General features: G+C 42.9%; 1 protein-coding gene across 2 annotated transcripts in view; it reads right to left on the bottom strand.

Annotated features, from left to right (window-relative positions):
* The window catches only part of TMEM229B (transmembrane protein 229B), a 58,021-nt gene extending 53,657 nt beyond the window's left edge, over window positions 1-4,364 (bottom strand). Inside the window, exon 1 of one of the 2 annotated variants that reach the window (XM_036735432.1) lies at window positions 4,018-4,364. The gene's annotated coding sequence lies outside the window, so the exon portion shown is untranslated. The remainder of the gene's footprint in view (window positions 1-4,017) is intronic. The other variant, XM_036735434.1, reaches the window with a different exon arrangement.
* Window positions 4,365-15,349: the final 10,985 nt, after the last annotated feature.

The raw sequence follows: 15,349 nt of genomic DNA on the forward strand, positions 1-15,349 counted from the left end.
GATTCCCTACCTCCCTTTAGCCGTGGCTAAATCTCCAATCCTTGCTCTGACTCCATTTTCCGCCAAAGGAAAATAATAACTAAAGTCCAAACATAACAAAACCATGAGGGTGGAAATCAGCAGAAGAAAGCAAGAATTATAATAGCTGGCACTTACAGAGTGGTTTTGTTGGTTGTTTTTTTTACCTAATGTTTTAAGGTTTGCAAAGCTCCTTCCATATGTCACCTCATTCAATCCTCACAACAGTCTTGGAAAGTAGCTGCTATTATTAACTCCACTTTACAGATGAGGAAACTGAGGCAGAGAGGGGTCACTCCCAGCGTCAGACAGCCAATAAGTATCTGAAGCAGGTCTGAGTTTAAGTTCTCAGTTCAACTCTGATGCATTGAACCACTAGCTACCCTCAATAATTTTTGGTCTTATTTTATTCAATATTCTTTTTATTCCCAAGTAGGGTCAGTAGAGCGGCTTGCTGGAGGCCTAATTTCTTTCTGCTCAGAAGAGATGCCAGGATCTTCCTCTGCAAGGTATTCCTTATACCCGGATGATGTCACCAGGGTATTGGACAGAGTGCTTGTTGGCATACTTTGGCCATAATTCAAAAGAAATGCACCTACAGCATAAAATAAACTAAAAATCAAATGCCCATGTACAACAGACAGAAAGCAAAGGACAGTGGGGCCAAGGGAATAGGAGGCATAGTGAAAAGAATACAAATATGAAAACAGCTGGAGGGGGGAGGGTTAGATTCTCCTCCCTGCCCCTTATCCCCCCACTTCTCTCTGTCTCTCAAGGACATCAAGATCTGACAGGCTGTGCTGATAAGCCCCAAGGTGCTTTGCTTGCTGTCCTTACCCACCTGGCTAAGGGAGCAGGAGTCCAAGATGGGATCTTTCTGCTGATGACATCTGACTCTGTTACAGGTACAGAGCTCAGAGGACAATTCTGTCACTGATGCATGAGGCACAGCAGAACCCATAGTCCTCAGGGTTCTGGCAGGACTGCAAAATGGGGCTGCCAATAAAATTCAGGAGGACTGGGTCCAAAAAGGAGCTGGGAGGCAGAGGCAAAGGGGGCATTTTTATGCTGCAGTTAGGATTTTTCTGACAGTAACAGCACTTTTAAAGCCAGCATTGAAGTTTCCCTAATGCAAAGGCTTTAATTTAGTCCTTTCTGGCAAAATAATACCTTACTTAGCATTTAACACAAGAGTTCTTAACCTTTTTGATGTCATGGACCCCTTTGGCAGTGTGGTAAAGTCTATGGAATCCCTTTTCAGAACAATGTGGTTTTTATTTTAGCAGTATAATTTTAAAATATAGCATTGGAAAATACTAAATTTCAGTCAGAAGTTAATGAAAACAGAGAATTTTTCCCACCCAAGTTCATAGACTCCTTGAAATCTATCTATAGACTCCATAAGGGTCCCAGAGACCCCAGGTTAAGAATCTCTGCTGTAGAAGAAACATATAAAAACCAATATTACTATAAATTATAATCTCAAACTTACTTAATATTTTTCATCCAAGGCCCTCAAAGTACTAGATACTAAAAAATCCACATTTCATCTCTACTAGAGAAGATGAAAGAGTATCATTTTACAGTACCCATTTTACAGGTGTTAAAACTGGGGCACAAGAAGACTTAGTGGAAAAAAACATTTTATTTCAGCTCTCCTGGCCAGTCTCTCACACTTAATGGGGTGGGGCAAGGGGTTGGAGGCCTCTGAATCCTAACCCAAGGCTCTGAGAAAATAGCCTGGGCTTTCAGATACCAAAAGCAACACCCAACCTTAAGCAAGGATTGAGCACTAGCTAACCCTGGCTCTTTTCCAAGGAATGGGTCACTAGTGGTGTTAATTTAGATGTTCTCTAGCCTAGCACCTCTTTCCAGTTACAAGTTAAAATTCTTCAGAAGTTAATTCCCCTGACTACAAGCCCACCAAGCAAACTCCATTTTTTATTAGCAATTTGCTGCTTTTTCCTCAAATTCTCCTTGTCTAAGAGTTCCACCCCCACAACTTCCACCTGAAGTAACAAAAACCAGCCCTGTAAATCAATCCATCACTCAACCACAAGGGACCAGAAAAAAACAACTGATCCAGTCACAAACATTCCTACTTAAATGCCCAGACTGGTCCATGGAACCTAACACTACACCAAATGGATCCATTTTCCTCTCTTTCCTGAAGTAAGAGATGGAGCTGCTGACTAACTTGGCATGTCAGTTCGGCAAGTCAGTCCCCGTCCCATAAACTTGGGGAATTTAATTTACTTTGTAGTTGCATTCATTCATAGGCTGAGGTTCACCCAGCTCAGTTCACCCTGAAATCTCACCTTTCCACAATTCCCTTCTAGAAAGCAGAGAGCTAAACCTGCTTTCCATTCAGAAGATAACTTGAGCTCTGAAAAGGCTCTTCTTCCTAGAAGGTGAATGGGAAATCAGGGCAGCCCTGTCACAGGATCAGAGTCAGGCAGCCATGAAATTCCACAATTTTTCCTGGAGAAGAAACCTTTTCACTAAAGACAGGGGGGTTGGTCCTTGTATTGCAGGCAAAATGTACCTACCTCTCCCCGAAGAGGCATCCCACACTCCACCCTCAGTACTGGCCTTCTCCAGCCTCTTGTGGGAAGAAGAAAGAAAAGAATGATACCTCCCAGTGACTCTGCTTTGAATAGTAAAGGCAGGAAACTTGTAACTAAAGCATAAAGAACTCGGGAGAACTAGGTGTACCAGAGTGCCCAAGGTTACACAGTGGGAAAAGGCTTTGTGGGCTTTCTGACTCCTCTCCCTAAGAGACAGACTGAAGCAACAGCAGGAGAAAAGCTGGGGGGGGGGGGGACGACATCAAACACCTGCCTATGTGTGTGGGGAGGTTTCTGGAGATGGGGAATGGGGTTAAACCAGATAGTCCCTGAGGAGAACTAGGGTCGGGAGAAGAAAAGGAAAGGGGTAAGGAAGGACAAGAGAAAGAGGAAAAGAGAAAGACCTAGAAGAGATGCTAATGTCTCAGTGTCCTTGCCAGAGAAAGGTCTGTGCAGTCCCAGCCTCTCTTATCCCCACCCCCAAATCTCCCCGCTGTGTAACTATACCCTCAAATCAGAACGAAGAGGATCACGTCTAGCTGCAAAAGGGGTCTGGGACTAGGCTGCAGTGCAGGGCACTCCCTTGGCAGATGGAGGTGTCTAAGTGTAAACCCTCCTTCCCCAGCCTCCTCTACCCCTCCGCCCCCCAACACCTGCTTTTCCTTGTACAGGAATGATGATTCTGGAAGGCTCCCTGTCTCCTTTCTCCCAATCCTTGTTTTCACCAGGTCTGGGGCAGCAAAGACCCAAGGTTTTTGATCCATCTGGGGAGGGAGTAGGTTGGCACTGTTTTCTCTATGGTCTCCCCCGCACCCCAATTTCTGTCTCCTGTGCCCTTAGCACCTCTGGACCGAACCTTTCAAACCCTGGCACGCCCCCAAGTCTGGCTCCTCCCGTTGCCCCCACGATCCGAGCTCCCTCCCCCCCACCCAGTTTTACCTGGGCTGCTCCCCCCCACCCGTGAGAGCTGAAGAGGACCACAGGCCATCCCTTGCGACTGTCCCTCTACCCCAGGAAAGGTTGCCTTCTACAACCTACTACGGGAGACAGTGATGAACGATGAGCCCGGGCCCCTTTCCTCCCCTTTCTTCGAAGCCCCTTTGTTTCAGGCGGGGGAAAGTTGCCAGTTTGCACCTCTCCCTCCCTCCCTCCCCAACCCCCGCAAGAAAACCAACCCTAAACATGCAACCTTCTCGGGAGCCAGACTCGAAAGCGAAAGCAAAGGAGGACCAGGGATGAAACACCCTACAGCGTGCGCGCGCACGCACAACACACATTCACACACTCACAGACCCCAGCAGATCCACACACACACGTCACCCCCTCCGATGCCCACCAGCCTCCTCGCCCTCCCCTTTTCTCCCCCTCCCTGCCCCGCACTGGCCACCTCCCCGCTGCAGGAGGCCTCTGCAAAGACTCCAAGCGCACCTACCAGTGACGGGACCAGAGGCTGAGATCATTGGCGCGGGGCACGGGGCCCGCCGGGCCAGCAGTCCGCTGCAGGTGCTGCCCAGGAGCGAGTTCTCAGCTCCTCTATGCGTCCTCCTCCTCCCGGGGCTGGAGCGCTCGCCTCCTCCGCCTCCTCCCCACCCCCCACGGCAGCCTCTCCCGGGCGCGCACTGGCTGGTTCTGGGTCTTCTCTGCTCCGCTCCTCTCTGTTCTGCCACTCAGACCCGCATTGTCTTCTCCTGCTTAGGAAGATGCCTGGAGAGCGAGAGGGCAATTGCGGCCGTGGCTGAAGATTTCAATGTATCAGTGGCACTCACCCATAGTATGGATGCGGTTGCAGACTGCACATGCTCCCTTCTGCCGGTCGGCCTTCCCCCGATCCTGCCTTAACTCCTTCACTGCTTGCCCTGGCTAGCGCCTGGCAGGGTCGACCTCCACTTCTTTCTTACGTCCTGGGGCTAGAGGTTGTTGGGGGATTGGAAAAGAGGGAGCCCCGGATGAGGATGGAAAATAAATTTAAGTCCCCGGTTGTGTGGTACAGGTGTCCACCAGCCTCGATTCCCTTAGCCTCCTTTTCCTTCCTGCTCATCGCATCTAGACCTGCAGGAGCCCCAAGGACCCCTCTTCTGTCTTCTTATATGTTTTCCGGATTTCCCAGCTCGAGATTCATGCCCCGCCCAAACACAAAGTGTAGCAATATTCACGGCGCATTTTTACCCCAAATGTTTCAGCTTTTTTTTTAGGCTGGGGCCACTTAAAGTAGATGCCATCTAGCTCCCAAGGGAAATAAGTTTGCTCTTTCTAGGGATTATCTGGGTATAGTTGAAAGTCAGGGTGTCTGGAGCTTCCATACAGGGGCTCAATTTGCTGAAAAATCTAGAAGTCTGTACCTATTGTGGCCTTGGTTTTCCCTTCTCTGGATGGAAAAAATACTTCCCCATGTAGCCCAATGCTTAATGACGAGGCCGACCTGACCTTTGATTCCCAAAAGCGGTGTCAATGTCACAGGAGTAACAGATGCTCATGCTTTGTCATGTTCTCTTTAATTATTTTGATGTATTTATTTATTTGTTTGTTTGTTTGTTTGCCCAGGTTGTTGATAATTTGAAGGGAAGAGTGTCAGTGTTGCTAAAGATCTCTGTGCTCCTCCCTCTCACTGGGACTGCACCAAAAACATGATTATAGCAGAATGAAGCCCTTTGAATGGAGAAATGGAAGGAACTCTCCCATACACATTCACCTGCTCTAGAGAAAGACTTCCTGTCACTCCTTCCATTTGGCACAGGGAACAGACAGAGACATTGCAAGCTCTGGCTTTGGGCCTTCTGCCCTTGAGACAATAACTTCCAGCTGATGGCAGCTGTGGCTTGCTGCTGCATTTTGTCCCTAGAGCTGTGATGGAAAAAAGGTAGATCATACTGAGACCCAGAACAGGGACCACACTGAGGGGCAACCTAGGCCTAGAGAATAGTCAATTAGGGACCAATGTGGAGAGGTAAGTAGACCAGGCAGCAGAGACAAGGGGCTTCAAAAACCTCAGTGCCTGAGAAGACCAGGAGACCAAAACACCTTCTAGCATTGGCCCAGGTTTCTCCCTTGCTTTTACTGTTGTAGTCTGGGATGTAGATCTGGGTCTTGAATTACAGTGTAAATCCCCTTATGCCTTTTCCATTACCTGCAGGAATGGGAGGAAGTTATGGCTCAGTAGAAAACTTGTGTAGGAATATTGAGAAGTTTCCCTTTATGTTTTTGCTATGCTAAATGAGCTACTTGGCTACTGAGTATTTATTGCTTGTGTAATATAAAAGGTCAAGACTAAGTTAATAAATTTACCAAATAAAGGGTAGGGCTCCAGGGCTTCATATTTTGTCATTTTAATAATCCCAAACAATACCCCTATATAAAAATTCAGAATCCAGTCAGTGAGGGTTTCTTTTATCACCGCCACCCCGCCCACCTTCCCCCTACCCCCCCCCTCCACCCTGGCCACCCAATCATTAGACTTTTTATTGCTTGGTAGGTTGGGAGTTTCACACATGTGCCGTGGAGGAGATCTCCTGTGCATGTGTCAAAGAGACTTTGATGAGACCATTGGGCTGGTGCCTTGAGTATATAGCATTATTTGGTGAGCAAATTATGTTTTCGTGACTGGTTAATCAATAAAGTTTCTTCCCTGTGTTTCTGCAGCTTTATCCAAGGCAATAATGAGTCCTTGTGGGCTGCTTGTACTATTGCAGTGCCCCAAGTGTCATGTGGAATACCCATGAAGTACACACAGCATACAGCCCTATCAAACAAGTTTTAATAGGTCTTGTCCTACAAAACTGAAAAAAAAAACCCAATACATCTGGTGTCTGAGACTGAGCCTAGTTAAGTTAGGAGAGATATCGCCAGAAGGCTAGCTAACCTTTTTCTTATTGTTCAGTTGTGTCCAACTCTTCTTGACCCCATTTGGGATTTTCTTGGCAAAGATACTGGACTGTTTTTCATTTTCTTCTCCAGCTGAGTTGCTAAGGCAAACGGGGTAAAGTGGCTTGTCCAGGGTCACATGGCTAATAAGTGTGTGAGGCCAAATTTGGACTCATTGATATGAGTCTTCCTGACTTCAGGCCTGGTACACTATCCACTGGGCCACCTAGTTGCCTCTTACCTGGCTTACCTAACAAGTGATTAATTTGCTGTCTGCTACCTCAATTAATATGTGTGTGGGTTGTGATCTTCATCATGGGAGGGAAGACATTTTCTAATGAAATTGCATATCTTTACAAATATTCAAGCAAATGGAAGATAGTGTCAAATGTGATCTGGAAAGTACTTGGAAATCATGGAAAGCACTGTTGTTTTAGAAGTGGAATATATCGTCCACATTGGGTTCCAGGGATCTGCTGGCCTGAGTGGTCTGAGGCCTTGCTTCAGAGGTACTGTGTTCATTTGTTTGTCTTTTGTTTTTGAAGAGGACCATGACATCAGGCAAATGATGACATGACTTGCAGTTGACTTTGATTTGAGGGAGGGAGGGCTGTGCAAGGTCACCAGCCTCACCTTTTCCTCCAGAGCCATGTGGGTCCAGTGACAAGATATTCATCAGGATGACTAGAGATGACCCAGGATGTAATGGGAGACTCTGGCCCTTTTAGGCACAGGCCTTTTCATGTACTCACTTAGAGTGAGGTAAAGCCCATTCAGTGAATAGGCCTCTTTAAGAAGTGAGTCAAGGAATGGCCCTTTTAATTAGAAAAAAGGGGAAAAAATCAAGCTGTGAGGGGAAGACCCTCAGGGTTGCTGTTCCAAAGAGAAACTGTTACCGTTGACATTCACTCTAAGCCAGGAGGGCCCAAAATGCAGGCATTAAGCAGAGCTTGGGCAGGGACCTATTCATGAGCTTCAGAGTGAACTGGGTTTAAGGTTTTGAGGAACGAAGCAAGGAAGGAAGGAATCTAGGCAGTTCACTCTAAGTGAGTACATGAAAAGGCCTGAGCCTAGAAGGGCCGGGGTCTCTCATTGCATCCTGAGTCATCTCCAGCCATTCCTCACTCAAATCCAAGTCAACTGCAAGTCATATCATTTCCCTGATGTCATGGTCCTCTTCGAGAGCGAAGGACAAACACAACCTGCGAGTAAACCGAGCTGCCTGAAAGGGGACCCCGCTAGTTGGGTAACTCAGCTCGCCCTCTCCCTTTCCCACTGTGTTCATTTAGTGGAAGATGGAAAGAGGAGGCTCCACCCTTTCTTCACTTCTTTAAAAGTAGGACAAAGATATTCCAGGGAAGGGTCCCCTAATAGGAAATTGACATTCATCCAGTCAGAGCCTGTCCCTTCTATGGTGGGGGAACCTTGCTACTCTCTATTCTTGACTTTTTGTGAATCCATTTGTTACCTTTTAATTGCCTGATTTGGTGATTCTCCCTCAGTTGTCCTCAGGTCACTGGTTTCTTCTTACCTTAAAGATCAATATTAGAGGTGTAGACTTGTCCGAGGATGGGTGGAAGGTCTCAAACAGAAAGTTCTCATCCCACCTCTATATACAATGCATTTCTGAGCAAACCAATCCCTTGTAGTTTGAGCAGAAACTGGGGCAAGGTCAAGAAAAAAAGGGGAATTTCACAAGGTTCCCAATACTTAGCTGTGAAGCTGGCCTGGGGCCTGCTTTTTCTGGCTTCTTGACTGAATTTCAACTTTCCCTATGAGTATTTAGAGATGGACGTAGGAGATAGGTATCCTCCCTGGGGAACTTGAAAGAGAGGAAGCTTTCACAGGACAGTCCTGGTAAAGAAATCTTTGAGTCATCAGGTATGTCACTCTCGGCAAGAGCTGGTCCAGGGTGACAAATGTTAGGATGGGAACTCTTTTTTTTCTAGATCACCTTTAGGAGCCCCCGGTAGACCCAATTCTCCCTGAGTCCATGAGAGGCAGCATGACATAGGGAAAGCATCAATGGCACATGCAGTCAGATGACCTGGGTTCAAAGACTGACTCTGCCATTGACTAGCTATAACTAGTTTCGACTATTCATTTAGTCCCTCTAAACCTTTGTTTCCTCTTCTGTAAAGTGGGAATGATAATATTTGTCATTCCTAGGCTTCACTGGGTTGTGAAGACCAAAGGAGATGAAGCCTTTAAGATCTTAGAGCACCGTAGAAATGCCCCATAGAAGCATCCAGAGGACCTCAATATAAAGAGTCCCCCTTTTCATCTTGGACTTCGCTGGATCTCCTCTATTGCACTGGTAAACACCTTTGGGGAGCATGCATCTCCTTGATTTATGCCTTGCTTGAAGGCAAGCATCACTGAACAGAGTTATTTCTGGTATTGTGTATATGAAGGGATATTGATTGATTTTGATATGTGGAATGATGATAAATATCTTGCTTTTTAAAGCCTTTAAGGCAGCATTTCGCTCTATCAAATTAAATGCATTTTTATAATTAATAAACAATAACCACAATGGGATATTATATTCTCTGTGTCTTTTGTTCAATTGCTAAATGGCAAAGATGTAATCAGTTATTGAATATTGCTTGCAAAAGTTTTCTTGTTCTCTATTTACCAGTGTGATGGAGGAGATCCAGCAGAGTACAAGATGAAAAGGGTGGCTCTCTATGGTGAGGTCCTCTGGATACACCTGTGGGGCATTTATATAGTGCTTTAAAATCTTAAAGGCTTCATCTGCTTTGCTCTTCACAACATTGTGTTGGTTACAGCAGTCATTTTGGCTCTGGTACAAAGTTCCTGGAACATCACAAAGCCTCTTGTGACTCAAAAATAATGACTCAAAAAAGGTTGGCCCAACTGTCCATATAGGAAAGACTAAAGAAAATCTATTACCAGCCTATCACATTCTTTTGGATGGAAACTTACAGAACCTGTCCATGAATATGGACATCCGGGATGGCCAGTACAGATGGACAAAGAAGTTGGGCCTGGAGTTGAACAGGAGGAGATGAAGCTGGATTGCCTTCACGAAAATGCAGATTTCCTTAAATGATTCCAAACTTCCCATGGAAACTATGGTCTATCTTTTTAATGCCAACATTTTACAAGTGTTAGTGTATTGCAACAAGATTATGATATTGGATTACGATAGCCTACAGGAAAATTTTAAATGGAGATCACACAGAGGGCAATAGAGAAGTGTATGGGGGCCAAGGAGGATGAAACATGTAGCCAATGTGGGATTTGAAGAAAAAAAAGAACAGGAATAACAATTGTCATCAAGGCAATCATGTCACATGGTGAGGATAAGGGAGGGGATGTGGACAGCAAGAGTGTTCCATTTGTATCCTTACAATTTTAGGAGAAATTAAGAAAGACCTCTGACCTCTTAGGTGGGCATTCTATGGCAAACTTACAGGTATATAAAGAAAAGATTTACACAGGATGGACAGGCAAATGATCTGCTGCAATCTGTATCATTGGAAAGAAATCCCAAATCAATGAGATCTCAGCTACATATGAGTATATCGATGCCAGCAGCTATCATTAGCAATCATAACAATTGTAATTAATCAACAAGCACTTATTAAGTTCTTGATATGTGCTGGGTGGTAGAGATACAAATATGAGAATATCTATTATATTTTACAAATTAAGTTTAAATAATCACTACAGAGACTTTGGAAACTTGTACAGACAAAAGAGAGGAGGAGAATTCTGGAGATGGACAGTTTAATATTCATCTTTGCAGTCTGTTTGCGGTATGGAGAGAGGACTAACAGAACTTCATTGCTGAGAATACTTGGACAGTGATCGGTCATGGCAGAAGGAGTTGTCTGTATGAGACACTTGGAGACAAGTAAGTTTGACTCCCATTCCCAAGGGGATCAGAAGGGAAACTGAGAGAGTTTTAACTGCTTTTCTGAAGAGCACTCAACTATTCTGTCATTCAAGGAGATGGCAATCCCCCTCCGCACCTCCCCCTACCCACCCCAGGAGAACTGTTGTCAAACTGCAAGCCTACTATTTTGGAGGAAATGACTCTTGATGATTGGGTGAGAGGAATTCTAGTCAATACCTTTTTCCCCCTATTTTCATAGCATAGCATAAAGCTGAAATATTGTTTAAATGTTCTTCTATGTTTTGTATGAGTTGTCAAACCTTAATAACATATATAAGCCTTAGAGTTTGGAGTCTGTGAGTAAGAAAAGTAAAATAACCTATAAGAGAAAAGATTTCCCTGGTTTTTCTGGATGGGATGCTCAAGTTAAGTCATTAATCAACTATTAATTAATGAGATATTGGGCATTTTAAGTTTTGCCAAGGCAATTTTAGATTATACCCATTATATTTTCTTTGAACTTGGTGAGAAAAGTATAATTAATAGCTAATATAGTACACGATTATTGTATGTAACAATACATTAATAATTATACATTGTTAATATATAATTATGTATTAGTTACATATTACATGTACTAATTAATAATTACCTTATAAAGTCAGTAGCAGTTTAAGGGTTGGGAATTTGGTGTTTCATCCTCCAGAGCACTTGAGATGATTTTCTCACATCCTACACTGTAGACCCACACCTCCTAGTAGAGTTGCTACATGTGGGGTCTTGTCCAAGAGACTGCTACCTGTGAGTTATCAAAAGCCTGTTGCACATATAATTAGCATATTATATAGATAGACAGACAGGCAGAGGGATAAATAAATGGATAGATAAATAAATAGAGCATTTATTAAGTGCTTATTATTTGCCAGGTAGTCTTAAACACTAAAAAGACAAGACATCCTCAAGGAGCTTACATTCTAATGGAAGAAAACAACACATAAAAGGGAGAAGGGAAAGTGGGGGAGGTCCACTCTGGACCAAGGCTGCTATTAGGGAGGTGGAGAAGTCCAAAGAGTCAGGAATAGAGCTCGGAGGGAAGTAAATATAGCTTGGGCACCTTCTGAAATAGTAGTCCAGGCCAGAGACACAAGAATTAGAAGAGAGGTGAATAGGGGTAAAGTCTCTGGGGTGAGAAAACTCCTATTGAGGAACATTATGCTGATCGCATCAGAACCTCCTATATGAAATCCAGGGCTACTCAAAACTATCCACACAGGGGAAAAAACAAAGAAAACAAAAGCAAATGGATTAAGAATGCCTATTTTGCTGAATTTCTTAAGGAAGAGGTTGAGCAACAGAAATGAGACAAAGAGAGCACAGTATAGTATGCACCAAATGCTTTTCCAATTCAATTTAAACAGTGCTTAGGGAACACTTGCTAAGTGTAAGGCCCTGTGTTAGATGCTAGGGATAGAAAGATGAAGATGAAACAGTCCCTGCCTTCAATGAGTTTACACTCCATCAGAGGGGAAATGACATGTACCCAAATAGATACAATACAAGATACAATCTGATACAAACAAAAGAGAGATCCGGACAAAGTCTGCTAAGAAACTACTTCGTGGCACTGATTGGATGAATGAATAAAGCATTTATTAAGTGATTACTATATGCAAAACACTGTGCTAAGTGCTGGGGATACTAATAGAAAAGTAAAATCATCCCTTCTCCCAAGAAGCTCACATTCCAAAAGTGGAGATAACCTTTATGGCAGGTTTAAGCTGCAAGTCAAATGGAAAATTCCCAGGGTCTTTAGGGTACGGTGGCAAAGCAAACGTTACTGCATGATCTCTGATACCCAGTTTGGGCCTCCAGGGGCCATAGCAGGGGATAGTGTCATTTCTTGGTTGGGGATTATATAAGGAGAAGACAGAGATTTTGCTGTTGTGCCAACAGAGACAGAAAACCAAGGATTGTTGCAGCGGGTGGGGCCTAGTCCCAGGTTACCTCACCCAAAACTGAAGCGACAGAGACGCAATTAGACTGTAAGAATGGGGAGATCGATTTATTCACCCTCTCCCCTCTTAAAGCTAGTGATAAGATGCCCACCAATCAAGTTATTCCTAGGTCTTAAATGAAGAGAGAGAAGGCCTTCAAGTTGGAATGACTTCACTCAGGACTCCAGATAGTTTAAAGGATCTTTGCTGCACATCAAGGACCATCTATAAAAGGATTCTTTCCAGAAATTAGAGCACGCAAAGCATTGTAACATATCCCTAAGGAGAAAGGTAGGACTGGATAGTGGTGGGGAAGGGGAGTATCAAACAGGGTCATCAGGCATTTTGGAGAAGACACAAGCTGAGGGAGGTTCCAAAAAAAAAAGTTATATTTTTCCCCAATTTCTCTTCATGGGACCTGTCTCTCTAGAGACTTTATAATATAAACTTCTATCTTGTTACAAACATCTCCAGTAAAATTAAACTTAGCCTCAACCACAGAGGCCAGGGCCTAACTAGAAATAGATACAAATGTAAAGTTAGGCAGGAAACTGAACTTCTGCCTAAATGTTAGAAAAAAATATTTTAAATAACAGTGAGTTACACAGACTATCAGAACCAAACAGACTACTCTATCCAAGAACATGGGATGGAACAAAGCCCTTGAAAGTCCCAGTCCAAGAACTGAAGAAATAAGTTTAAAAAAGGGAAACTGAATACAATGAACAAATATTATAGGTTAAGAGAAGCCTATGAGATAAACCCAGAAGGAAGTAATTTTGCAATAAGTACAAGCAAAGAATGACTGGGCCATCAGGAGTGATTAGAAGAAAATGAAGGAAGGGGAATAAATTAAATTAGGGCTTTTATGGAAAAAAGATTGAAAGTTAAATAAATAGCTAGAGCTGGACCATATTTCAATAAATCATAAATGAAAATTGCCCAAATATAATTGGAACCATAGGGCAAAGTGAAAATGGAAACATATGCATTGTAATATCAATTCAGTTGGGACTTTTTTACTGTTTTAGAATGATAAATTAATTAAGGGTCTTTGATTGAGCCCTACCAGGTGGAAAACCCCAGGCCCAAACCCCTATCCTCTAGGTGCTAAGCCTATGTGGGCAGGAAGCCCTCAGGGTCCTAAAGGGAGTTGCTAAAACCGGAGCCAATAGTAGGAGCCTGAGTTCTGGTCACTCAGATGACATTTGATGACGGCTAAAGAGTGTATAAAAAGAGAGAACAGAGCTATTTTGGGGGGGGCTTTGAGCCACAGGAGGAGTGGCACGTGACTCTGGGCCAGCCGTTGTTATGCACTCCCTGGCTCCTGAACTCAGATGTTGATGGTTTCTTGGTAACTATGAATTGTACTTGGTCTGTTTATAATGTATGTTTGTAATTTGTATTTGCTCTGAAGTTCAGGGTGCTAGTTTCTTCCCCTGAACTAAGTGAGTTTATGTGTGTATGTTGGATTAAAATAAGATCGTTAACCCCTTAACGTTACTTTCCTTAGTAAAGCAAGTCAAAGAACTTGTGCTGGCAGCATTCTTGTTGTTGGGCTTGTGTTGGTCTTTAACCCCCACAACAGCTGCTAGCCAAATTGTTGCTACATGCATCAATCACCTCCTCAAAGAAATCCCAAATTGAAAACTCCCAGGGTTATCATAGACCAAAACCAGAGCTTCTAATCAAAGAAAAATACTATAAGCAGCTAGAAAGAAAGAACTCAAATACTAAGGAACCATAGTCAGGATCGCGCAAAATTGTGCTACAGCTACGATAAAGAAGAGAAAATCTTAGTGAATCAAGTTGGAATGAAGATGTAGTTGTAGCAATTGCCTGTGTTCCACCCACATTTGCTTGTAGGTGATCCAATCTCTGATTGCCACTTGAGTGATTGAACGTACTATTGAACAGACAAACAGTCCCACCCTGGAAAGTATCTCTGGGTTTTTTTCTTTTTAAATATTGAAATTTTTCTGGCTCATTGGCCAGAAGGAATATAGTGAGTCCTCTCTGATCTCAGCAAAGTACCAGCAAAGGGGCCAAATCTTGCTGTGAATCATTGGTCTGAGGTTCTTCTCTCATCTTGCACTAGTCTGGAAATGGAGACCCATGCTAAGATAGCTTTCCTTCCCTTCAGCTTTGGGTTCAGATTATCAATTCTGGTTCTAAAACAACTCTGAAGTCTTCTTTCCTACCCCCATCACCTATTCACATCTGTCTCTACTGCAATAGAGTATCCTTCCAAACTCTATTTTAATGTAGGGCTATAATCAGATAATTTATCTTTTATTAGTAAATTTGCTATCATTACCTTAATTAATAGCAAAAGTGTCTACTCCTGTTCATTAAACACTAATTATTTAATAACTGGAGAAATCTCCTTTCCCATGAGTAATTACTCTAACATCTATAATTAAATTTTAAAATTATTGATTAGTTATATTAACAAATAAAACCAATGATAAACATAAAACATATGTAATTTATTTATCATATTTTGCCTGCTATTAATGTTACAACATATGTGACCTCAAACTCAGTATAACAATATTTAACTCCTTCTTCCAATCTGGAAACTCAGCCTTACACTATTTAGCTCTCTCCCAATACTGATTAAATCCTTTTAAGAATCTTCTTAATTTTTCTTTTCAAGATTAATCCTTTCTGTCTTCTCTTGTGTAACCATAGAACATAATTTTTCAGCTTCTCTCATGCTCTTTATAGTATTCTTTTTATAAATTTGTCTTGTAGGGTTTTCTTGTAAAAGAAAATTTGATAGTTTTCACAAGAAAGAAGACATTTCTACCTTTTTTTCTTCTTCCTTCTTCATACATTCTTACTAAAATCTATGAATCACATGGATCACAGATAATACACGCATTTTCTCTCTGATTCCACAGGAGAAACTCTTTGTATCAAGATATTTTTTTCAGCTGTCTCTTTAAAATTGCCACTACAAATTGCTTCCCCCTCCCTCAACATTGTATTTGCTTTATATTTATATTTATATTATATTAACAAAACTCTATAGTATCCATTAG

Source organism: Trichosurus vulpecula, chromosome 8 (genome assembly GCF_011100635.1).
Source record: "Trichosurus vulpecula isolate mTriVul1 chromosome 8, mTriVul1.pri, whole genome shotgun sequence".
Classification (NCBI taxonomy): Eukaryota; Metazoa; Chordata; class Mammalia; order Diprotodontia; family Phalangeridae; genus Trichosurus; species Trichosurus vulpecula.